The sequence below is a fragment of the Lycium barbarum genome, chromosome 11, assembly GCF_019175385.1.
Source record: "Lycium barbarum isolate Lr01 chromosome 11, ASM1917538v2, whole genome shotgun sequence".
Lineage (NCBI taxonomy): Eukaryota > Viridiplantae > Streptophyta > Magnoliopsida > Solanales > Solanaceae > Lycium > Lycium barbarum.
In genome coordinates, this window is record NC_083347.1 from 88,896,016 (window position 1) to 88,922,554 (window position 26,539).

Sequence of the window (26,539 nt, forward strand, 5' to 3'; positions counted from 1 at the left end):
AGACCCTTTTAATAAAGGGAGGGGGGGGGGGGGGGACAGCATACTAGGCCTAAAATGAACTATGACAGATCAAGCCCCAGAAAAGGAAACTTATTAAATCGGGGCCAGAGTTCAGGATATGTTGGCATATCGTGAAGATTACGAAAAGACGTGAAAATAAATTGACAACAAAGTGTGCCACGAGATAGATGTAGGGAGAATATGGAAGGTACCTGGAGAGGTCAACAAACATAGAAAGGGACAACCCGAAACAGCACCATGTGAGATTTGGTATGGCAAGAAGTGCAAATTACCGATCAGTTAGTTCGATGTCGACGGAACTAAGTTAATCGACCTAGATACAATCTAGCAGGCAGTCGATATAGAAGGACCCATTTAGAAACGGTTGCTGGCAGCCCAGAGTCGACGGGAATCATACGTCGAAAAATCGACGTCGACACCTAAAGTCCCCAGTTGGCAAAAGGCTATTCCTGAGGACGTCACCGATGGGAGGTATAATAAGACTCAGCAGGTAGGGAAAGCCCAATTTGAGATATAGTAGACTTTATCAAATTGTCCATAATGTTAGTAAAGTCACCCATGAATCAGAGTTATCACCAAATTAGAAGCGGTACATCCAGTCTTCCACATGCCTATGCTTCGCAAAGGGGGTGGTGGCCCTTGCCCAAGGATTTCATAAAAATGATATCTAAGTGACAGAAAAGTTACCATATAAGGAATGGTCTGTGTCTATAACGGACGGTCAGGCGAGGAAGTTATATGTCGAAGACGCAGTTTCGTTTAAAGTATTGTAGCCAAACAATAATAAAGAAAAGACGATTTGGGAGGCCGAAAGCAGAAATGAAGAGGAAGTATCCCTAATTGTTGTCGGCGCTACAGGCAATCTAAGCTTCTAAAATGGAAATGTTAAATGATCATATGTGACAAGTATAGAGGAGACCTCCCCGAAGTACTATAATACACCACGAGACCGGTTCAACATTCGAGGACGAATGTTTTAAAGGGGGGGGGGGGGAGGATGTTATATCCCGCATTTTGCGCCTTCGAATAATTCAAGACAATTGCGGGAGGTTGAGAGCAAGCCTATATTTTTAACCTTGATTAGCACACAAGTTGTTTATAAGAGTTATGGGTGCGGAAATATTGAGGAAGGATAAGGGAAAAATTGGAAATTGGGAAAAAATTAGTTTTCATGAATTACAATTAGCCATGAAACAATTGGGCTTGAAAAAAAAATATGAAAAGGCCCAAGGAGAGGTGGCCGGCCATAGGGCATGGCCCAAGGCCCACATGGATTAATTATCTATGTGCATAATATGACTTAAGAGTCATATATTCATCTTGTCCCTTAGAATTTTCAAGAAACTTGAAGAAGAGCAAAGACTAGGGGCCATTCGGCCATGACCATGGAAAATTGAAGTCTTCAATTTTGATCCCAAAAAATATTTTCTCCTAGCATTCCTACTAATTCAAGGGTCCTCTTCAACGTGGTATAATTATTGAGGCGAGAAAACTACTCTTGGTGGCAAGTTCAAAATTCTAGCTAAGTGGAAAGTTGAGGAAAATGGTAAGATTTAATCCTCTTTTATGTGTTATGGATGTTATGGATGTTGTAGTATGTAGAAATGAATGAAATTCATGAAAATATGTAGTGTGTGTTGTGGCCGTGTGGGTTGTGGTATGGTATGGAAAGAATGAAACAATTTTTCTTAAGTATTTTGATTGTTGTTGTAATGGAATCTATGATGGAAATGAAAGTTAATGATTTTAGTTGAAGTTGTAAGTGTTGGAGAATTGCTTTAGAAGCTAATGTGATTTTAATGTCACTTTTTGTATTTATGGAAGATAATGTTGTTAGTGTGTAAATTGTTGGGGTAGTTTATGAACTTGAATGAAAGAAATGTGTTGTTATGGTTTTTGTTGCATTTGGAAGGTTTCGGATGAAGAAGAGTGTTGGTTGAGTTGTTTGAATGTTGTACGGATTGTTTGAAGTATTTGTCACGACCCAACTCCGTAGGCCGCGACTAGTGTCCGTGCTGGACACCGAAACGTACCAAATAACCCAAATTAGCAAACGACAGAATATTTTCAAATATAAAAGTCACTTGGCGTTAGTAATGATCATAAATGAACCGACACAGTACATGGAAGCCGGTGAGGCTGTCACAGATCATATCATACCCCAACATATACAGAACCCACACAAGTATGTCTACAGACCTCTACAGAACATAACAAAATCATAAGACGGGACAGTGCCCCGTCATACCCCCGAATAGCATACATATATATAATAGCGGCGGACTATACCAACATATAGGCTCTGGACAAAAGAGCGCTCCCAACATAGCAGAATAGATGTCCTAGGCAGGCGATCAGCAAATCTGTCTTCTGTACCTGCGCGGCATGAAAACGCAGCCCCCGAAAAAAAAGGGGGTCAGTACGAAATATGTACTGAGTATGTAAAGCACAGAACGTAGTAAACAAAGTCATAATCAGAACAGAAGGTACAGAAAATGGACAGAATATCCAGATTAGCAAAATATTGATCATAAAGCATAAATAGTATTTGTTGAAAACATATGTCGTACCTGGTCCCAATACGGAACAAGATCATAACCGAAACAGGGCTTACAGAGAAGTGATTGTGACATCCGAAGTATCAAATGCATATTTTCAAAACATGAGGAGTGTGTTCAGAAACATACATCATATCATATCCGGCCCCTGTCAAGGGCTCGACAAACAGAACGTGGCCACCCCCCGACGCTGGTGCCACCATACATACGGAACAGAGTAGGGGATAACCCCGTAACATAACATATCATATCAGATGGCCATATCAGATCATAGCATATCAGAATGCGTGTACATGGCACAGCATACTCCAAAACCCATGTACATATATACCTGCCCCCTCACATCGAGGCACGGCGAACAATGCAGTGGAATACGCTTGACAACATATCCTGGCCCGGGCTCAGTGTGGGAACATTGGGGCATCGACGAATAGAGTAGTGAGAAACTAAATGCAAATAAAACATCAGAAATATTTTCAGAGACTCGATGAGGCATACCAATGGCAAACCGATCCAATGAAGTCAGACGGGATCATAATAAGTGAGTTTCGGATGTCATAATGAATTACAGAAGCATAATCTTTCTGAAATCGTTTCGAGTGCCAAAACAATTTATAAGACTTAATGAAATATTTAAAACAGTTTTTGTTTAGTAGTTAAAAGAGTAGTGAGAACATTTATTTCAAAAACTGCTCGAAAACAAGCCTTAAGTACATTAAGGGTAAAACCGGGAATATTGGGCCCACCTCGGAACAAGCAAGGCGGTGGGCTCGAATTACGCATGTTAGGCTTATGGGGCCACCTACAAAGGTTCTGGGGACATTCCATAGCTTTCTAATCAGTTGGGGAAGTTTGCCTAAATTTTTCATCAAAGCATACTTAAAGGGTTCAATTCTATTGAATGAAAATGTGACAATTTCAGACGCGAATTCCGATGAGCAGAATATCCTCCGAGGCGTGAATCCGATCCTAGTACATCTAGGACATGCCAAAAGAAGAATTGGGATAGCTTTACATACCTTTTGTGCTTTTTACGCCTTTCCAAGTTCACTTCCCGTTTCGTCCAAAATCTACAAATGGTCACATTTACCAATTGTGAGTTATAGATTCTACGAATTCAACTTAACTTATATTTGTCTACCAAAATTTCGGCAGCACCTCCCCTATACATACAGCAGCCCCGAGAATTTAACTCGGCCAAAACAATCAACAACAACCCAACAACAACATCAACAACAACAACAATCACTACATAACATAATATAGCACAACTAGTATCTTTCCAACATAATATCACAACCTTCATTCCAACTTCGCACTTCCAAACCAAGTTCAATGTTTTCATATTCATCATTAATCAAGATCATCACCATATAATTTAGAAGCATTTCATGTCATTTCCACAAAATATTCATACGATATACATAATATACAAACTTTCCGCTAAAGTCATAATTCATCCAAAGCTTCTAATCTTTGGCATACATATTCATAACATGTTTCCATCTTCCAAATCTATCAATGATCATCATAATTTGCAACCTAACAACTTCATTTTTCATAATGTCATAAAATCGTACTAAAATGACATAAGCTTCTACATTCCATTTCAATACAAACTTATATCATTTTATCTCCATATACATTGCAAGCATCACAACAACACAACTAACACATTAAACAAAATTAATTCATTTCCATTCCACCAACTTCATACCACACGGCCAAACACCACATTACTAACCCCAACTAAATTCATTCAACTTTCATTTCCAATGTGAATACCATCATCCACACAATTAGAATATAACATAAAATTCAACTCATATATGTATACCACATATATACACTCACGGCCACCTACTACATTCCATACCCACTTTGAAATCTTTCATTTTTCCATACTTTCAACTCATTTCTATATACTACAACACAAACAAACCTTCATAACATAAATAAAAGGAATGGATTCTTACCTTATTCTCTAATCTTCTTCACTTGAGTATATGGTCACTTTGATGAAATAAGTGCTCTTTCTTCCCAAACAATTGCACCATGTTGTAAAGGACACTCAATTTAGTAGGAAAATCACAAGATACAAATTTTTGGAGGAAGATTTTTGGGAGGTGAAAGTGGGAGCAAGAGGGCCGAATGCCCTCTATCTTTTTTTTTTTTGCTCTTCTTGCTTGTTCTCTCTTTCTTGTTTCATGAAAATTCTAAGAGATAATGATCCTTTATAAGTTATTTCTAGCACATGGTAAATATTTAATAAAATGGTGGGCTTGGGCCAAGTGATGGCCGGCCACCCCTTGGTGTTGGGCTCAAATTTTCATCCAATTTTTCTTGAGCCCAAATGGTTAAAATTTTCGTTTTGTAATTCCCGAAACTAATTTCCCAAATTCCAATTTTCCCTTGGCCTTCCTCCGTGTTTCCACATCAATATTTTTCATGAACAACATACACATATAATAATTCAAATCACATATGACCTTATTCCTTACAAATCAAAATTATTTTGAATTTTCCCGAATACACGAAAATAGGGAATATAACAGTATTCTTGGATGTTGTTTGAATGGTTGCGGATTAGTATTTGAATATGTAAACAATTATGAATTGAACGTAAATGGAAAATTGTCAAAGTTGTAGAGAGAAGTTATGAACGTTGGAATGTGTTTTGAATTGATTGCCGATATTGTTGGGATAATTGTTGGCATTGTTATTGCTAAGTTGGCCGAGTTCAATTCTCGGATTTGTTGTTGTATGTTTAGCCGAGTTAAATTCTTGGGGATGTTGAATGTACAGGGGAGATGCTGCCGAAATTTTTGTAGGCAAGTGTTAACTTAACGTTGAATTTCTAAAATGCCTATAGTTAATGTTTGGTATTCATTGCAATATTGTAGATCTTGGGAAGTCCGGAACTTGAGTTTGGATTGGCTTGAGAAGCGAATGAGGTATGTAATGCTTCACCTTTCTTTCTTTTGGCATGTCCTAGTCATAATAGGCTATGATACAAGCCTCGGGGAAAACTCTATTCCTAAAGATCCGAGCGTAGTTATGACCCTCATTCATTTCAATGTAATTGAATTATGAACCTTATGCTTTGGTATGCTTGTTTGGAGAATACCTTAAACACTTTTACTCCTAAAAGAGTCTGGTACCATAAAACGTCCGTAACTTTCACAAACAGATCCGGATTGCCTTGAAACGTTCGTAGATGACTCCATAGGGTCGAATGTTCATAATTCATGTACGCCACCTCTACTCGATCCGAGGTGGGCCCACAATTCCCGAGACCTTTTCATATTTCCCTATTTGACTTATTTTCGAGCGATATTCGAAGGAAACTTTTGACTATCGTTCCGACTACTAAAAGAAAGTGTTTCACCTATTCCATTGAGTCCTATGACATGTTTCGATATGTACAAACGAACCCGGAAGCTTTGTTTTGACACAATCCACCACGACATCCGAAAGGTATGTATTATGACTATTGTCAGATTCCCTTCTAAATGATCTGTCGTTTGGATTGTTCTTTTGAGTCCTTGTAAACATTTTATATTTCATATTGCATTTAGTTTCTCACTACTCTACTCGTGGATGCCTCAATACTTCCTTCCTGAGCCCGGGCCAGGATATGTTATCACGCGTAATCCACTGCTTTGTTCGCCGTGCCTCGATGTGGGGGGGCAGGTATGACATGTATATGGGTTCTGGAGTATGATGTGCCATGTACATATATTCTGATATTTGATGATATGATATGATATGATATGGCCATCTGATATGTTATGATATGTTATGGAGCTATTCCCTACTCTGGAGTGTGATGTGTTGTGGCACCAGTGACGGGGTGGCGACCACATTCTGTTCACCGAGTCCCATAATGGGGTCGGATATGGAATATGTTTTGCATGCATTATTTATGTTTTGTAAATATGTATTTTGATATTCTGGACATTGCACTCATTTTCTGCACTTTCTGTTCCAGTCATGATTTTGTTTACTGTACTCCACGCTTTACATATTCAGTACATATTCTGTACTGACCCCCTTTTCGTCGGGGGCTGCGTTTCATGCCCGCAGGTACAGACGCTCGATTTGCTGATCCACCCGCTTAGGACATCTACTCTGCTGTCTTGGAGTGCTCCTTTGTCCGGAGCCCACACTTTGGTACAAACTTTTTTGTTATATGTGTATATGTTTATTCAGGGGTATGACGGGGCCCTGTCCCATCTTATGATTCCGTTATGGTTCGTAGAGGTCTGTAGACATATATGTGGGTTGTGTATATGTTCTGGGATTATGTATTTTGTGACAGTCTTGTCGGCTTCCGTGCGCTATATCCACTTATATGCGACAGTTTGAAACGCCATTTGCCCCTTATATCTGTATAACTTGTTTATATGTTGGTTTGGGTTATTGGGTGCATACGGGTGTCCAGCTCGGACACCAGTCACGGCCTACGGGGTTGGGTCGTGACAATACTCTCCTTAGAGGCTCGTAGTCACGTGTGTATGATTAGACGTGTCCGGCCTTATCGGCCTATATTTTGTGTATCTTTTGATAGCCTCGTCGGCTTATATACATTTGATGTGGCATAGATGTCAATGATGATTTAAAGATGTTGTCGTCCAATGGGACTAGCGTGATTAATAAAAAAAAAGATGTTTGTTTAATCGTATGGCTCACCTAGATGTAAGTATATGTGTTAACCAAGGGTGCCCGGGTGGGCTAGGACCGGGTGCTCGTTGCGGCCCTCTAGACAGGTCGTGACATGTAACACATGACAGGTACCCGGAGCTGACTATCGAGCCCCACTCATTATGCTAATCATCATACCCAACCTGAATATACACAACTCCAAGGAAACACACACACAAATATATATATATACACTAATGTATTCATGAGACAACTACTACCCACACATACGTATCTACGAGCCTCTACTAGAGTACTGAAATATAAGGACCGGGCAGGAACCCGTCGTGCCCAAATATATATACACAAAAGAATGTATCAACAAATGGCACCTCCGGAATAGTGGAGTGCTCCTGTGAATCTGCTGAGTAAGCTCCTAAGAATCAGGGTCGCCTCCTTGTCTACCTATGGGCATGAACACAGCGTCCAAAAAGAAAGGACGTCAGTACGAACAATGTACTGAGTATATAAAGCGTGAACAATAATAACATATCGAAGAGATAAGGAAGCATCAAGTAAGGACACAACCTTTAACTGAATGTCACTTAAGATGGAATAATGCATGCTAACTTACATCATAAACAACATCATATCAAGTATGCATTTATAAGCTGCCCGGCCATATAGGTACGGTGTGATCATCATTAGCCCGCGTCCAAGCCTCCCGCGTCCAGGGTAACCATCTCATGCTGCCCACTAGTGGTGTCTACCCATGCCATCTAGACATGGTGTATATGCAGCCCGCCTTAGCGGTGTCTGCCCGGTCATATGGGCACGGTGTAATCGCATTATTATATACTTATCATAAAGCATGCATAAGAACTCAAGGACAAGCTATAACTCTATCGGGGTGACATAAGGTCAAGAACCCCCGATTCCATTATCGGGTAGTCATGATCATCATGCCTCACTTTGAAGGAACTAGCATTATAAGGTGAGTCTAGCAACAATGAATAACATCAAGGAATCATTAGCTTCATAAGAGCATCATATCATAAGCTTTGGAATCTCCTGACTTAGACTCATTATCATCATTGTCATATTCGCAACGCATCTCTTATCTTTATTTCATGGGAAGCTCTTAATAATCATAGAGTCATAGTTTCCGGAATATAGGAGAGTCATGGAAAGATAAAGGAAGTCATGTTGTAGGAATCATGTCTTAGAGAAGAAGGGACTAACCTTACATAACTTTATGTCTCTCTAAATTTATCAATTAAACGCTTCCCTCCAATGTTCACAATTCTGCATCCAAGAGAATTCGTACTAAGATTAGATTATCGGAAACATACTTAAGCTTAAGCTAAAGCAATGAATATTGGGCAGCATGTCCTTTGTTTCTACAACTTCCTCCATATGATATAACAACTCCCAAACATCAATAACAACATTCATAATATCGTAATCAATAACTTCGACAAGTTCGACATTATCCAATTGCCACAATTCCCTACCAAAATGATTCATGACCATAGCTATGGCATAACACCATACTCATTCTCATAAAATACCTCTTTAACATCATTTATATCATTTACAACAAGATTTCACTCATAACATCTCAAGAATCATGATTCATGTCAAACTACTATTCAAGAATACCACTATTCTCATATTTGTAACCCATTCTCTACTTTCTTGCATAATCCAACTCTTTCAACCATTCAATACTCTTAATAGCATGAAATGAAGATAAAACTCACCTTTTATTGTGAAGGAATGCGTTTTGGATGAAAAAGCTCCACTTGGAGAAAACCCTAGCTTCAACTCCTAAGAGATTCTTGACTTCTAGCAACCCTAACTAGCATTCTTGAGCTTGGTTCTACTAGCCTTTGGTATTTGATCTTTGATTCACCTTGAATTTATGTTAATGAAATGTTTGGAACCTTCTAGAGGTCTTGAGAGAAGTGGAGGAGTTGGAAAAATGAAAAATTAGAAGTGGGAACTTATATTTATACTTGGAAAAAAAAGTTGTCCCGATCATGTTATACGGACCCTTATACAGTCAGTATAATATTATACGGTCCGTATAAGTGACCGTATTTCATCATCAGGGAATTCTCCATTTTTGTTGGGTTATACGGACCGTAAAAAGTTATACGAACCATATAAGTGGTCGTATAACTCCCTTTTTCCGAAGTTATTTCCGTCGTTTCGTTTGATCTTCAATCCTTATGGAACCTTCTAGCATTTGTTTAACACTTCATTAACAACCTAAGGAGCGTTATAAATTTTCCTCAAGACATTATTAAATCAACATTAGCTCGGTACTTTGCAAACCCTTTTCAAAACACAACTCATGCTTTACATTCTTCAACGAACTTTTTTCTCTTGCCTCAAATGTCTTTGGAATCTTAATTAGAACCATTAAGTACCCCTTCTTACTTGTAGGGACATCGTATACTTCTTGCCCTGCGTTAGTCTATCTACCACATGGCGACATGAAATTTTCCGAGGTGTAACAGCTGGATCAAGCCTGGCCCTATTAACTTAGTTTCTCCCATTTCGGACCACCCAGTTGGTGATCTACACTTGCGTCCTTATAAAGCCTTATACAGGGTCATTTGGATGCTGGAATGATAACTATTGTTATAATTGAACTCAATAAGTGGTAAATGGTCATCCCAACTACCTCCAAAATCTAACACACATGCCCGTAACATATCCTCTAGAGTATGAATGGTCCGCTCAGCTTGTCAATCAGTTTGGGGATGAAATGTTGTGCTAAGACTCACCTGAGTCCCCAAACCTTCTTGGAAATACATCTAGAAATTAGCTGTAAACTGTGCTCCTCTATTAGATATAATGGATACTGGAACACCATGGAGTCGTACTACCTCTTTGATATAAAGCTTTGCATAATCTTCAGCTGAGTATGTAGTTCTGACTGGTAGAAAATGAGCCGATTTCATTAGTCTATCCATAATTACCCATATAGAATCATATTTACACTAAGAAAGAGGCAAGCCTGTAATGAAATCCATATTAATTACTTCCCATTGCCAAGTCGGAATTTCCATAGCTTGCAACAATCCCCTAGGCTTCTGATGCTCAATATTTACCTGTTGACAATTAGGACATTGAGCTACGAATTCTGCTATATCTTTCTTCATCCCGTCCCAACAATATATATATTTAAGATCATGATACATTTTTGTCGCTCTCGGATGAACGGAATAACGGGCACAATGGGCTTCCACCAAAATCTGGCGACGTAACCCTGCAATATCAGGAACACATAATCTGCCTCAATATCTGAGAACTCCATCTGCAGAATCCTCAAAAGATGACTTTTTCTTCTGAGAAAGTGTATTTCTGTAATGAACTAATACGGGATCCTCATACTGGCATTCTTTCACCTCAACTACCAATGACGAAACTGTTGAATTCTAAATAGTAACTCTCATATTGCCTGAGTCTATTAATCGAACTCCTAGGCTAGCTAACTGTTGAAGCTCACGAGCTAACTTTCTCTTCTCTGGCTGAATATCACATAAAATTTCCATAGATCTACGCCTAAGAGGATCAGCTACGACTTTCGCTTTCACTGGATGATATAGAATGCTAACATTATAATCTTTCGGCAGCTCCAACCATCGCCTTTGCCGTAATTTCAACTCTCTATACTTGAAAATATACTGGAGGATCTTATGGTCTGTATAGATATCAACATGAACACTATACAAAAAATGCCTCCAAATCTTCAACGCATGAATTGTTACACCTCGGAAGTTTTTCCGTACTGGTATGATGAGTGTATGGTGTTTCACTAAGTCGGGAATGGCTAATTACGAATCTCGGAAAAAATATTATAAAGTTTCAGAGAAATTCACTGCCAGTGGTCGTACGTGGCACTATACAGACCGTATAGTGGTTTACGGACCGTATAGTGCACTCGTCCTTCAACCTGCCAAAAATCTCAACTTTCTGGAAATTGTTGAATATGGTTAAATACGACCCAGTTTACGGCCCGTAAACTGGTTTACGGACCGTAAACCAGATCGTAAATTGCCCTGTCCACCAGCCACACTTTCTGTTTCTTGGAACACTTAAATACGTTCACTGGGACGGACCGTAATTCAGAATACGGTCCGTAAACTGCACAATACGGTCACTGTTCATCCCGACAGAAATTCCTTAAACATTAGTTTTTGAGTTATTAAAAGGAACATTGGCCTCATTTTATTTCATTCATTATTCATGCAACTCAGGAGACCTCTAGAACTTTCCAATTATTTTCTCCACAAGAATTCAAGAGAATCACAAGGAGCATCAAGATCAACACCACCAAACTTATGAAATCAAGTGTAAGAACACCATAAAAGATCATCCAGGTCAAGAAATCCCACAAAGGGTGGAACTAGGGTTTTGTCTAAGTGAAGAATTTCAACTCAAGGGTTGTTCAACCACTATCCAAGGTGAGTTTCATGATCATTCTATGTTGTTTGAAGTATTGAAAAGCTTAGACACTTGAAATGTAGAAGAACATAGAAATGGACCATTACTGAGTGAATAGTGCCATAAATGAATGATAGTGGGATTGAATTATGAATGTTGAAGTGTTGTGAATACAAATACATTATGAATGATGTTTACATCATGAAACAAGCGTTAAACGCATGAAAACGCAATGACGAGTCATAAGGCTAAAAATGGGGAAATTGGAGGAAAATGGTGGATTTGCTAAATGTACGTAAATGACGATGGTCGATTGTGATACTATGAGTAATGTTAGGAATGTTAAGAGTTGAGATAAAACATGAGAAAAATAGTATAAACAAGTGAAGCGCTGTCCGACTTCTCCTAGAATTAGCGACGCATTCTTGTAGTTAGTATGCTAATGTTGATATGAATTCTTATGAAGGTAACGACGCGATATTGAAGGAGAACGAGTGAGCGATATCTTAGCTAAACGACCAAGGTATGTGAGGCTAGTCTTTCTTTCTAATGGCATGAATCTTTGATGTAACTTCCTATTCCCTTCATGAGCTCTCACTTTCTAAGAAGTTAAAAGCTTACACTTACGAATGTCCATATGAGATAAGTTATACGATATGATGATGCTAGTATAATGATGATGTTAATTATCGCTTACACTCACCTTATGTACTAGTTCCTTCAAGGTGAGGCAGAGTATTAATAGTTGTTCCATAATGGAATCGGGGGATCACGACCTTACGTCACCCCGATAGAGTAAGGTTGATCTTGAGCTTTATGCATGTATTACAATGAGATAAGTATTTTATGATGAGTATTATCATTATTATGAGCATTTTATGATAAGCATGACATGAGCATTTCACACCGTGCCTAGTTGGCCGGGCAGTCACCGCCAAGGCGGGCAGCTATACGGATACACCATGACCTTCGGGCATGGGCAGACACCACTAGTGGGCGGCATGAGATGGTACCCCGGACGCGGGAGGCCTGGACGCGGGCTAATATTATTGATTATCACACCGTTCCGACATGGACGGGCAGCTTGCATATGATGCATACATGTTATGAGGATGAGTATGAGTAAGATGGCACGCATGATTTCCTTTATGATTATCAGACAGATCCAGATATTTCCTGTTGATGTTATTACTATGTTGTTGATGTTTCCCTTCCTTGTTTATGCTTCTCATACTCAGTACAACATTCGTACTAACGTCCTTTCTTCGGACGCCGTGTTCATGCCCACAGGTAGACAGGGAGGAGAGCTTGGCCCAGATCCTCAGTAGCAGTCAGCTGGTTGAAAGCACTCCATTGTCCGGAGGTGCTTAGGATTACCCTTTTGGTATATATGTATATTTTTGGGCACGACGGAGTCTTGTTCCGTCCATGAATATACAGCATGTTAGTAGAGGCTCGTAGATACGCAGTGTGGGTTAGATGGTCTCACAAGACGTTTTCATATGCATGTATATTATTTTGAGGGCCGAAAGGCAATTGTATATAAAGTATTTATGTTTGTTTAATTATGAGTTTCCTACAACTGGCATGTAAATTGATAAAAGAATATTAGATGGGCAAGATAAGTAGTAGAGTGAGCGGTGCTCGGTAGCTAGCTCCGGGTACCCGTCGCGGCCCTAGCTGGGTCGTGACATGAATTATCGCAGCCAACTCTAAATCATGGGTTGGATAATTCTGCTCATGTTTACGCAACTGCCGTGAAGCATAAGCAATAACTTTATCGTGCTGCATCAATACATAGCCTAGTCCAATACCTGAAGCATTGCAATAGATAACATAACCTTCCAATCCTTTTGGAAGTGTCAGAACAGAAGCCGAAGTCACTCTGTTCTTCAATTCCTAAAAATTGCGCTCACAAGCATCTGTCCATTGAAACTTAGTTGTTTTCTAAGTCAGCTTCGTTAGTGGTGTAGAATAGAAGAAAATCCTTCTACAAATCTTCTGTAATAACAGGACAAACCCAGAAAACTACGAACTTCAGTAGGTGTTGTAGGTCTCGGCCAAGTCTTTACAGCTTCAATCTTCTGGGTAGCCACCCGAATACCATCAGGTAAAATAATATGCCCCTGAAAAGTCACAGAATTCAACCAGAACTCACATTTAGAGAACTTCGTATATAACTTTCGGGCCTGAAGAATTCTAAGGATAGCACGTAAATGATCTGCATGCTCTGCCTCAGTACGAGCATATACCAGAATATCATCGATAACATGATCACAAACGAATCTAGGAAAGGCCCGGAATACACTGTTCATCAAATCCATGAATACTGTTGGTGCATTAGTCAACCCGAACGACATCACTCAAAATTTGAAATGACCATATCTAGTTCTAAAGGTTGTCTTTGGAAAGTCCTTCTCTTTAACTCTTACCTGGTTATACCTCGATCTCAAGTCTATTTTTCAGAACCATTAAGCACCCTGCAGCTGGTCAAATAAATCATCAATTCTTGGGAGCGAATATTTGTTCTTCATCGTCACCTTATTCAGCTGTCTATAATCAATCACATTCGCAAGGAGCCATCTTTATTCCTTACAAAGAATACAAATGTTCCCCACAGTGATGACTGTCACACCCTAATTCCGCTAGGGTGTGATGGGCACCCGACCCTTACCTAGGGCCGAGCGAACCCTCAGAATCTTGCTGCACATAAAATCATGTCAAACTTTTCAAATCAAATGAGATGAAATACATCGTAATTTTTTTTTTTCAGAAATATTCTTTCACGTAGCTTCCAAGCATAACGAATCAATAATCATACAAAATTCAGTACATAACACAGACCGACATTTTGGCTGACGGAGCCGCTTACAGACTGACAACCAATACCCACGACGCTGTCTGCAAAGTCTCTAACGTAATCCAGAAAGCATAACATACCAACTCTGACTCGGCAGCACTCCGGGAACAAATGGAGCTTGCCATCTGCACTGGAACATCTTCTATATTGTCTTCAACTCACCTGGGAGTACCTACGCGGCATGAAACGCAGCCCCCCGAAAAGAGGGGGTCAGTACGAAATATGTACTGAGTATGTAAAGCATACAACACAGAAAGCAAAGTCACAACTGAAATACGATATATAGAAAGCGAGCACAATAGCCAGCATACTAAGGAGTCGTATCCGGCGTACAACAGGCAAAAGAAGTTCCGGAGAAATCAACACGGCAATCGGGATGACAAAATGGTTGCTTTCTTTTGGAAAACATCTTTGTTTCACACACATAGAAGAATCAACGCACAATTTTCGCGGCCATAAGTCCAGCGGTCACAATTACACATACCGCGGTCAAGTATCCAGCGGTTTTCTATCACAAGTTCGACATACCGCGGTCAAGGGTCCAGCGGTCTATGTCGGCATAATCACAAGTGCGGCAGACGCGGTCAAGGGTCCAGCAGTCAATGTCGGGCACGCCGCGGTCGAGGGTCCAGCGGCCAATATCACATATGCGTATATTCACATAACCGGCCCGGGACTCGGTAACACAGAAGATAACCAGACAAAATGCCAAATTATCACTTTTCAAACATAATCACACATGCCAGGATCATGCATCACACAGGACTCAGGTATACAAAAATCGTATATCGGAAAATAAAGAAAATAAGTAGTTTGTCCAGAATCTCAGGGTAAGATTTTTAAAAACGCTTTAGATGTCAAACACATTTTATAATGCTCATGAAGGTGGTCATAACACCTATCATATAGTGAACAGCATAATAACCAGGAGTTACCTGCGAACTCCGGACAAGAGTACATTAGCTAAAGCCGTACATCACATGTCAGGGTTTCGGTCCCCACAATTGGGTCAATAATCATTAAAATCCGTCTCGGGATAGATAAAATATCTCCCGTTTAGTAGTCGGAACAATAACCATGAGTTCCCTTGACTTACCGTACGGGAATAAGACAAACCGAACAATAAGAGAGGCATCGGGGATAGCGGGCCCACCTCGGGCCAAGTCGAGGCGGCGGACGAGAATCACGCCCATTAGACTCTACGGAGTCATCCAGGAAAGTTTTAGAACGATCGGGTTACATTTGTAAACGTTTTGGAAGTCCAACCACTTTTCTAGTAAAATGCACCTTTTATAATTCAATTCTATTGAATGAATAGTAACGAAAACTAATCTCGGGTTACGATGAGCAGGATGGTCCCCGAGGCCGAAATCTCAACCTAGTAGACGTAGGGCATGCCAAAGAAGGAAAGGATAAGCTTTACATACCTTTCGCGTTACTCACGCTTGTCCAAACTCAATCTCTGTTTCGCCCAAAACCTACAAATGGTCATTTTTACCAATTGTTAACTATAAGGCTTTTGGTATTCAATCTTTAACTCATCACTTGTCTACAAAAATTTGGGCAACATTTCCCCTATAAACTCGTCTATCCGAATTTCCAATTGCTCTCCTGTTGACACAGAAATACCTACAATAACATATGGACACAACCATATCTTCAATTCTTTTATTTCAACAAGAACAACAACATATCAAAACAGCCCCCAACTGTAACATAACGATGCCCGAAATTCTAACGAACACTTGCAATACACCAAGCAGCCCATATGCACTTCTTATACCTTATTTCATGCAATATTTTCAGAAAATTTCAGGGAAATACAACAGCAGCCACTCGACACCACATCATCTACTCATGTGCAATAAAACCACATTATTATCTCTATAATCCTTACAACAACCCACAACAATTTAACTCCAACTCTAACCATTAAATTCCTTCACTCTCCTCACATATCCATGATTACAACAACCAAAATATTAATTCAAATCAGTCCATCAATTTCAATTAAAACAGCCCCTCACCCATAAATTTCAACAAAACAACAAACGAGTTTATAATGTTGTTTTCTCCGTTCTAATTCGTTAAAACTCTAAATAAACACTTTAATAACAAAAAAGGAATTTTATAAATACCTTATCAGAAGCTCCACCACGAAAATTTCATCCCCCAAGACCAATATTTATCTCAAATTGAAGGCAACGCAACGTACAACGTTTTTCTCTTCATGAGCTTCGGGATTCGGAGCTCGGATTTTGATCAAAATGGCTTCCTTAGCCTAGGATCTCTCTCTCTCTCTCTCTAATGTTTTTGGAGGATATTAGCTGAAAATGATCAGCCCTCAAGTGAATTTGCTATATATATTAACGTTAATGGGCCTCATGGGCCGAAACATTAGTGTTTGGGTCGGGTCCAAACTTGCTGCCCTGCCAGCCCAAATTGCATCGTCCATATTTCCTTATCCAAATATCATTTTGACGAGAGGTTTGTTGCGTTGGAAACTATACTCGATGAACTTCATTTTAGGATTTTGAAACACCTTAAAACCCCTCATATACTAGGAGATATGCCCCCAACAATATGGGCTAAAACTCTGGTCCGAGATTTTATTGAAGTTGTTCCGATTCATTTTGTTTAGATTCGTTTATCTTCTAATCCTCTTCCAACTCTCATGTAACCTCTTATACATACATATACATACCCATATACATACATAACAATCCATACACGTCTCGAAGGGTCCGGAGAATCACCATAACCTTAAACGTAACTGGAGAACTTACGAAGCTTCGACGAAACTCCAATCGCAAAAATATATTCATATCTTTTATCCATCTTCTATATCATTACTAATAATCTCAAATACTTTAAAAGGGCACTCACATTACCTCATATACGCTCATAACGCGATTTCAAATCCTTTAGGTTACGATGTCACCTCGGGATACTTAAGGCAACCATATATATAACGATATTCTTACTAACTCGATTAACTTTCCTTGAACTTTCTTAACTCATTCTTTCTTGTCTTAATTAAAATAGCACAGACTCTTACGGGGTGTAACAATGACCTAGGTCTGATAAAGCCTTTTTCTAGTAAATCTCTTAATTGCTCCTTCAACTCCCTCAATTCTGCAGGAGCCATTCTATAAGGAGGAATAGATATTGGCTTAGTATCTGGTAGCACATCAATGGAAAAATCAATCTCTCGCTCTGGTGGAAGGCCTGGAAGTTCGTCCGGGAATACATCAGAAAACTCAATCACTACTGGGACAGAATGAAGAGTCGGCGAATTTGCTTCTGTATCTTGGACCCGAACTAAATGATAAATATAACCTGTAGAAATCATCATCCTTGCCTTGAGATAGGAAATAAACATACCCCTCAGAGACGCTGTATTACCCTTCCATTCTAGAACTGGCTCTCCCGGAAATTGGAAACGAACCATTTTCGTTCTACAATCAACATTAGCATAAACAAGAAGCCAACTAATCCATGCCCATGATAACATCAAAATCCACCATATTTAGCTCAATCAAATCAGCCATAGTATGACGGTCACAAACTACAACGGGTGTAGATACCTCAAAAGATTTAATCGATTCAGGTGTCACCCCAAACCGACCAGCAACATAAGGAGTAACATATGACAGCGTAAAACCTAGATTAATCAATGCATATACAGTATGAGAGAATACTGATAATATACTTGTAACCACATCAGGGGAGGACTCAAGATCTTGTCGTCCAGCCAATGCATATATACGGTGCTGAAGACCACTCATACTGGACATTCCTCCTCTGCCTCTACCACGACCTAATGGTATTTGTGAGCTTTTCTTCGAAGGGCGTACAGATGATGAAGAACCAGCTGCTGATACTGTAGGTTGAACCATACCTCTACCACTTCTCAATGGACAGTCACGTATAATATGGCCTGGCTGACCGCAGGCATAACAAACAGCTGAACCTAACCAGTACTGTCCCCAGTGTAACTTACCACACTGAGTACATTGTGGTAAGGGTGGTCTCATCTGGCCTGAATCACCCCTATACTGAGAACCTGAAACTCTGAAACTCTAACCCGATCCGAAGTGAATAGGTCGATCAAATCTTTGACCTGCAAATCGTAGAGGTGCACTAGTCGCTGAATAGCCTGAGAACCTAGGATATTGTTGCCTCTGACCCCTTCTGAATTCACTAACAGAGCCGGAGGATCTGGTTCTCTTACTATAACCCCTATCATGCTCACGTTCACTCCTCCGCTGTTGTTGCTATCACTCCTCAAGATTCTGGGCATGGGCTTGTATACGAGAAATATCCATACCATCCTAAAGTGAGGCCATCAAACAATCATCAATCAAATGTGCCCCCAAACTGCTCACAAATCGGTGAATATGATCTCCCATGTCAGCTACCATAGCTGGAGCATACCTAGCTAAAGAATTAAAATGAAGGCTATACTCTCGGGCACTCAAGTTCCCCTATTTGAGGTTCAAATATCTATCAGCTCTGGCCCGTCAAACCTGTGGCGGCAAATAATGCCGTAAGAAAGCATCCACAAACTCTTGCCATACCGATGGAGGTGTGTTAACCCCTCCAGATGACATCCAGACCATGTACCAATGAACAGCAACATCCCGTAATCTATAGGAAGCCAACTCTACCGACTCGACATTGGAAGCATGCATTACCCGCAATGTTCTCAACATTCCATCTATGAAGCTCTGCAGGTCCTTATCCGGTTTTGACCTAAAGAATTCTAGAGGGTTCAAACTAATGAAATCACAGGCTCTAGCACTAACAGCTCTATCACCATAGCCCGTACCTTATCGCTGATCCTGAGCGGCTACTAACTGGGTCAGTAGCTGAATGGCCTCTCTCATCTCTCGGCCTGAAACATCTAATGGGGGAACTGGGGGTGCTGGAGCTAGAGCTGAGTCTCCTCCATGCTCCTCTGAAGTAGACAGTGTGTGAGAGGACCGAGATGGAACATCATTCTGGGACTCGCCCTCCTCAATATCTATAGGCGGTACCTACTCAGTTCTTTTATCTATCGCTGACTTGCCCTTCTGGGATGCCGTAACTTTTCTCTTCACAGGCATTGCTGAAATCATAACACACAGTCAAGAAAGAAGAGTACTTATAACATGGCTCTATCACACGATCTAAGTTGAGAAAGGAAGGTCAATCATTCCTAAATGCCCGCAGCCTCCTACTTCACCTCCATAAACAAGACTCTAATAGACACTGCTCATAGACACACCCTAGGACGAACTGCTCTGATACCACTTTTATCATGACCCAACCGGAGGGCCATGACGGGTACCCGAAAGTAACCTACCGAGCACCTCTTAACATACTTCTCATAATCATACCTAGGTGAGCCATATGGCTAACTCATAATACCACAAACTGAAGAGATGCAAGTTCCATCAAACACACGTACAGCTATATAAAAATCATCAACTATGCTCATATATACAAGCCGACAAGGCTGCCAAAATGATATACAAAAATATGAACCGATAAGGCTATGGCATATCTAGCAATGTACATCTGTCTACGAGCCTCTACAAGGAGTATGTAATATCATAAGGACGGGACAGGACCCCGCCATGCCCAAGTATGTACACAAAAGAATAATACCATCTAAATTGTAGCTCCGGATCAAATGAGGCACCTATATGCGATCAATAATGATGCATCCTAGGGGTTTGGTCCGTCTCCCTGCTTACCTGCAGGCATAAATGCAGCGTCCACAAACAAAAGGACATCAGTACCAGTAATGTACTGAGTATGTAAGGCATGAGTAGCAATATGATGAAAGCATAAAGATAACGTAAGATAAAAAGAACAACTTATACCTCATAATACCTCTTAAGACGACTATCATGTATACTTAACCTTTCTCTAAAGAAAACATTTTATACATACACATATGATGATACCGTACCCGGCCATATAGGCTCGGTATTACTCGTACTCGGCCATAGCAAGGCTCGGTGCAATCCGTACCCAACTGTAGTGGTGTGCGCGCAATAGATATCATACCCGGCCATATAAGCTCAGTGTTAGAAAATAGCTACATATACATATATGGTATACATGATAACCCAAAGAAAGCATTATAACTCTATCGAAGTAACATAAGGTCAGTGAGCCTCCGATTACCATTATGGAATCATCATTATCACTATATCTTTCCTTAGAGGATCAACTATCGAAAGATGAGATCAACAACAATAATCAAGATCAACAATATCATGAGCTTCTAGCATTTCTATGAAATATGACGTTATGGATCTCTTAGATGAATTCACAATAAAGAAATCATGCCTTTAGAAAGAAAGGATTAGCCTTAACATACCTTTACGTCTCCTTAATTACTTAACATTCTCCTCCTAAGCCCGCAATCTACATTCAAGAGGATTCATACTAAGGTTAAGTCTTGAAAAGACGCTTAAGTGCAAACTAGTGTATTTAACGAGCTAGTGACATTTGGGCAGCATTTCCTCTATTTTACCGACTTTCACAAAATTAAAAAACAACTCCCAAACATCAATAATAACATCCACAATAACTTAATCAAGAATTTATATTCAATTTAGTCTCAAATTTATCCAAAATCCCCTTTCAACTTCACCTCATTGTTATCAGCTTCACTTCAACACTTTATGACTTCTCTTTGATGATTCTTTCCTCTCCAAAACTTGCTAAACATTTAAATCAACTTAATCATATAAATAGGACGAAGAACATACCTTATAATGTAAGAATTTCACCTTATCAACTCCTCCCAAGATCAATTTCATCACCTTCTTGAAGAGAACCAAGAACAATCACCTTCGATGGATTATCTTGAGGTTTTGATGATTGATCTTCTCTCTTGATGGTACGGAAGGTTTTGGAGTATTGTGGAAGCTTCAAGATCTCTATAAATGTGAGGAAATAGGTGTGGGAGGTTTATATGAAAATGGGATCTTTTGGGATTTAAAAAGGTGTCAAATTCTCCCCCTCCCCCCCCCCCCCCCCCCGGCATCATTTTGCAGTGGAGATGCGGCTCAGCATATCAGATATGCCGCCGCATCTCCCCTTCTCACCTTAGGGAGGAGGTTGGGCAGTAAGGCCAGCCATTGTTTTGAGTTTGCGACCAGTTTGCTGCATAGCAAACTGGTCCACACACTTCGAGTTTTGGCGAAAATGCTTCTTTTCGATTCGTTTGTCCTCCTATCCTTATGGAACCATCTTGACACTTGTATAAAACTTCATTAAACATCTAAGGGGCCCTATATCTTCCCCTCAAGGTGATGCTAAGCAATGTATAACTCAAACGACACGAAATCCTCCCAAAACATGACTCAAATTCTAATATCTTCAACGAACTTACTTCCGCCGATTCATATAACTCCAAAACCTTAAGGTACACACTTAGAGTTATCAAATGACATCCTTAACCTTTTAAGGGCCTTATGTACACTTTAGGCTTGCGTTAGTTTGCTCATAATGCAAACGACACGAAATTTCCAAAGTGTAACCCCAATGCACTCGGTTGCATTTCGTGACATGGGTTGGGAAGTTGATGTTGAGGTATCGGGGGTTTACTTGGTCTATGAGACCTATGGTGGGAATTTTAAGGCCACGAGCGTATTCGTAGAATATTTTCATGTGTGTCTATGTATGTGGTATGTGAGCAGATAGCCTCGGGTAATAGTCGGGATTTCGAGATTGAGGTTGTGATTAATTTGGGAAATCTGGTTATGGTGCCCGCTATAGCGACAACTGCTGCTGAAACGGCCAAGAGAATTTGAGGGGTGACTGTCATGGCAGTCTAAGTGGCTATCTAGGAGCTGTCCCGCTGCCGCAGAAGCGGTATCGGGCTGATTAATTCATTAACTAAGCATTAAAAGCCCTAAGTCCCCCATTCTTTATTATTTCGACGCTAGTGTTCTTGAGAGCTTTTCAAGGAGATTCTTGCGGAAAACTCTTGGAGGTAAGTTATTCTAATTCCTTTACCATTCCATTGTCCTTAATCACCTTAGAATCCTCTTATCATGAAATTCATTAGGTATTTGATGATTTAAAATAGGGTTTCTTGGGTTCTTCTTTCTAGGCTTCTAAATCATGATTTATTGTTTGGGTTAGCTCTAGTAAGAATGGAATTGATGATTAGAACCTATTATAGCATGATTATTCCTAATTAGTGGCTAAATTATGGGATTGGAGGTTAGGGTTTATACCCAAATTTGGGGGTTTTGCCTAGAATCCGAATTTGAGTAAATTGTTGTTTCTTCTAGCTTGATATTGATAGGAATTGATCACTTAGAGCTTTAATTTCATGTTGAGACCTTTATATTCCTTATTCCATCTTTCTAGTTCATAAACCCCATTTCATAGGTTGAGATTTGGGTCTTGAATACAAGTAAGGTTTGAATGATGTTTCTTCTTGATTCTAATTTTATAATTCGGGTGTGACTAGACTTCCATTATCTCGAGGGTCAAAGCAAGGGAAAGACCAAGGTTTGACTATTGGAGACTTGATGTTCGGCTTTCCAGGTAGGTTACGGTTTACCCTTTGGTGAGACTTCATTTAGCAAAGCATATATTTAAACGATATTGTTGGAGAATGCATCTAAACCATCGGGTATGAAGTTGGGTTGGGTGTTATCTTATGTTTGGCCCTGTTGTGTGATTTGGGGGTTAGCCACCTCATTGTGTTGTGACTTATCTTGTTCTATTGTTGCTGGCTCGATGCCACGTGGAGATAGTATATATTGGTGACTTTTGATATATCTTGATATTGATATTGTAGTATCTTACTTATTGTCGTTAGAGACGAGGATAGTGATTCTATTATGGCTTATTGTGTAGCTTTTTCATGATATTGTTGGTGTGCCCATGCGTGGTACTTTTGATGTTGATTTAGTTATTAACATTGAACTCATACATTGCACGCATTCTCATTCTTCATGATATAATGTTGATACATTGATGATACTTAAGGAAACACTGTTATGAACTGGGCTCAGTTGGATGAGAGTGATGTGAAGATTGATGCCCGATGTTTATCCCAAAATTGGGGATGAGTGCTGGTAGTGATTGCCGAGGTTGTTGCTAAAATTGTGAGGTAGCGATTGCCGAGGTTGTTGCCAGAATCGTGAGGTACATGGACTTCGCGGGTACCCCATGGGTTGTGCTTGTGATATACGGTTTCGGATTGAATATATTGAGACTTGGCACATTTAGGTTTAGATGCTATAACATAGGTGATGATGCGTACTTGGTTAAAAGCTCGTGGTTGACTTATACCTTGTTGATTTACCTGTTTATCTTACTTTATTGCCTTGATATATATTAGCTAATCTTAGTCGACCTATGATACCTACCAGTACTTGTTGTTGTACTAACCTGCACTTGCTGCATTGTTTTATGAATGCAGAGTTCTAAGTTAGTTCATATTGAAACTTTGATATAGTATTGTTATTTCCAGACTTGTAGATTCTAGTTAGAGGCTCTTGTATTACTAGACAGATTCTGGGGTGGTTTCGATGTATCTCCGCATTATTTATCTATTATTATGTCACACTTAAATATTTCTATCTCTTCCGCTTATTTATTATTTCATGTTTTTAAGATTGTTGGGATAAAGGTTCGCTTACGGAGGTGGGAAAGGTCGATGCTCGCGCGGCTTAGTGAAATTGGGTCATTACAAGTTGGTATCAGAGCCTTAGGTTACCCGGTCTATAATAGTAGAGTGTGTCTAGTGGAGTCTCGTGGATCAGTACGATGAGCTATGTACTTATCTGCGAGAGGTTATACGACATTTAGGAAAGCTTCACTTTATTTCCTTCTTTCGTACTACTTTATTCTAATTGGTATCTAACTCTTATCTCTTTCTCACAGATGGTGAGGACTCGAGTTATAACAGCCGGAGACCAGGTGCCAGATCCCGTAGCTACGGCTGGCACCAGAGGGCGACCGACAGCTAGTGGACGCGGTAGAGCTAGAGGCCGCCAAGGATGGTGGACGCGGTAGAGCTAGAGGCCGTAGGGTAGCGGCATGAGAGATCTCCTTCTTCTAAGCCTGAGGTTCTGCAGGTTCGAGACCAGGCCGTCGGGGATGGTGCGGCTCCAGTACAGGCACACCCCGATATCACTTCTGAGCAGGAGACCCAAGATACCACGGTCCGCATTCTACTCCATTTAGATGCCCAGCAGGCTGCCGCTAGTTTTACCCTTTCGGGCGGAGATCGTAGACTAGAGTTGCGGTGCAGACCCCTGAGCAGAGACCGACTCAGGTAGCACACCCTGCTATGGCTATGGCTCTCCGAATTGATGCAGTGCTGGCCTCGGGAGATGATCTTAGTGTTACACCTCGGAAATTTCCTCGTGAATGTACGGTGAAGAGACTAACGAAGAATACGATGTTTTAATAAGAAGGGAATGATGTTTGACGACCCTAAGTAAGATTTCAAAGGCGATTTCAAAGAGAGATAGGTTATGCTCCACAATGACTATTTATAGGCTCTGAAAACATAAAAGTTGTAGATTTGCACTTTGGCCCAGTTGACCTAAGGGTTCTCCACCACTGACTTGGACACAGTTTCATCGAGCCTTCCTTGGGATGAGTTTCAACATCTACAGCAGAGAGGATTGTCTGTGGAGGCCTATATTACTCGCTATTTGTATCTGGCCCGTTATGCAGCGCCCTTGATCCATACTGAGCCTGACCGAATTCGGCGCTTTGTTTGTGGGCTCGTTGGTTTTCTTTAGATTCCCTGCCTTCAGCTTGAGGCCATGGGGCTTCCTTCCAGTCCATCGTTCAGCATGCTTCTTTAGTCGAGGCCGCTAAGGCCCGTGCAATTGGAAGGGTTAGTGAGAAGAGGCCGCGACAATTACGGAGTTATGGTAGCTCCAGGTCTAGGTGCGCCAATCAGTCTTCTAGGTCGTATCTATTGATTGTTTTGATACTACTGTGATGTACTGATTCGGATTTCTAAACTGAGACTTGGCACAGTTGGGTTTAGATTCTACGACATAGGTGATGACTTGTACCATGGATATGGCTTATTGTTGACTTGTACTTGTTAGTTTATTTATTTTCTTGCTTTGTTGTCTTTATATACGTTAGCTAGTCTTAGTCAGCCTATGATACCTATAAGTAATTGTTGTTTGTACTGACCTGCACTTGTTGCATTCTTATATAAATGTAGAGTATCATGTGGGATTGACTTCTACTCCTCCTAGCTGACTGTTCGAGGATTTGCTGATTTGAGTCTTTTAGGGTGAGCATGAGGACATTCGCTGCCCAAAGACTCCTCTATCTACTATGTCTTTATTTTCGTTCTAAGACATATGTTTGACACTATTGATGCATTTTTATTATTCAGACTTGTAGTATTTAGTTAGATGCTTTTGTATGACCAGACTAGATACTAGGGTGTATTTCTTTTGTTTTTGCTTCCTTATATTGTTATCGTGAGACTTCTGTTATTCTATTTTCCTCCACTTATTTATTATCTATTTATGTGTTTATGATATATTGGGTTAAGGGTTGCCTACCGAGGTAGGAAAGGTAGGCGCCGTCATGACTTAGTGAAATTGGGTTGTGACAATCTCCTAAGTAGTTGAACAAGCTGAGACTCGATTGTATTCATCAGGTCTTATTCCACACACAAGAATCTTCTTTGCTTTATAATTTTTCTCCACTGCCTTCTTGTCAGCATCATTGTATTCGTTCCTTATTTTGGCACTGATTTTAACACCATCTTTACTTGTGTGTGCTGGAATATGGAGACCATCACAGATGATATCCCACAACTCTGAATCTTCAGCCATGATGAAATCATGCATTCTCGTCTTCCACCACCCATAGTGTTTTCCATTAAATCTGGGTGACCTGGTGAAAGATTGACCTTCTTCCATATATAGTGGGCCTGCCATTTCACATATTCTTTCTAGGTGTTAGCGTTTTAGAAAGCACCTGCTCTTATACC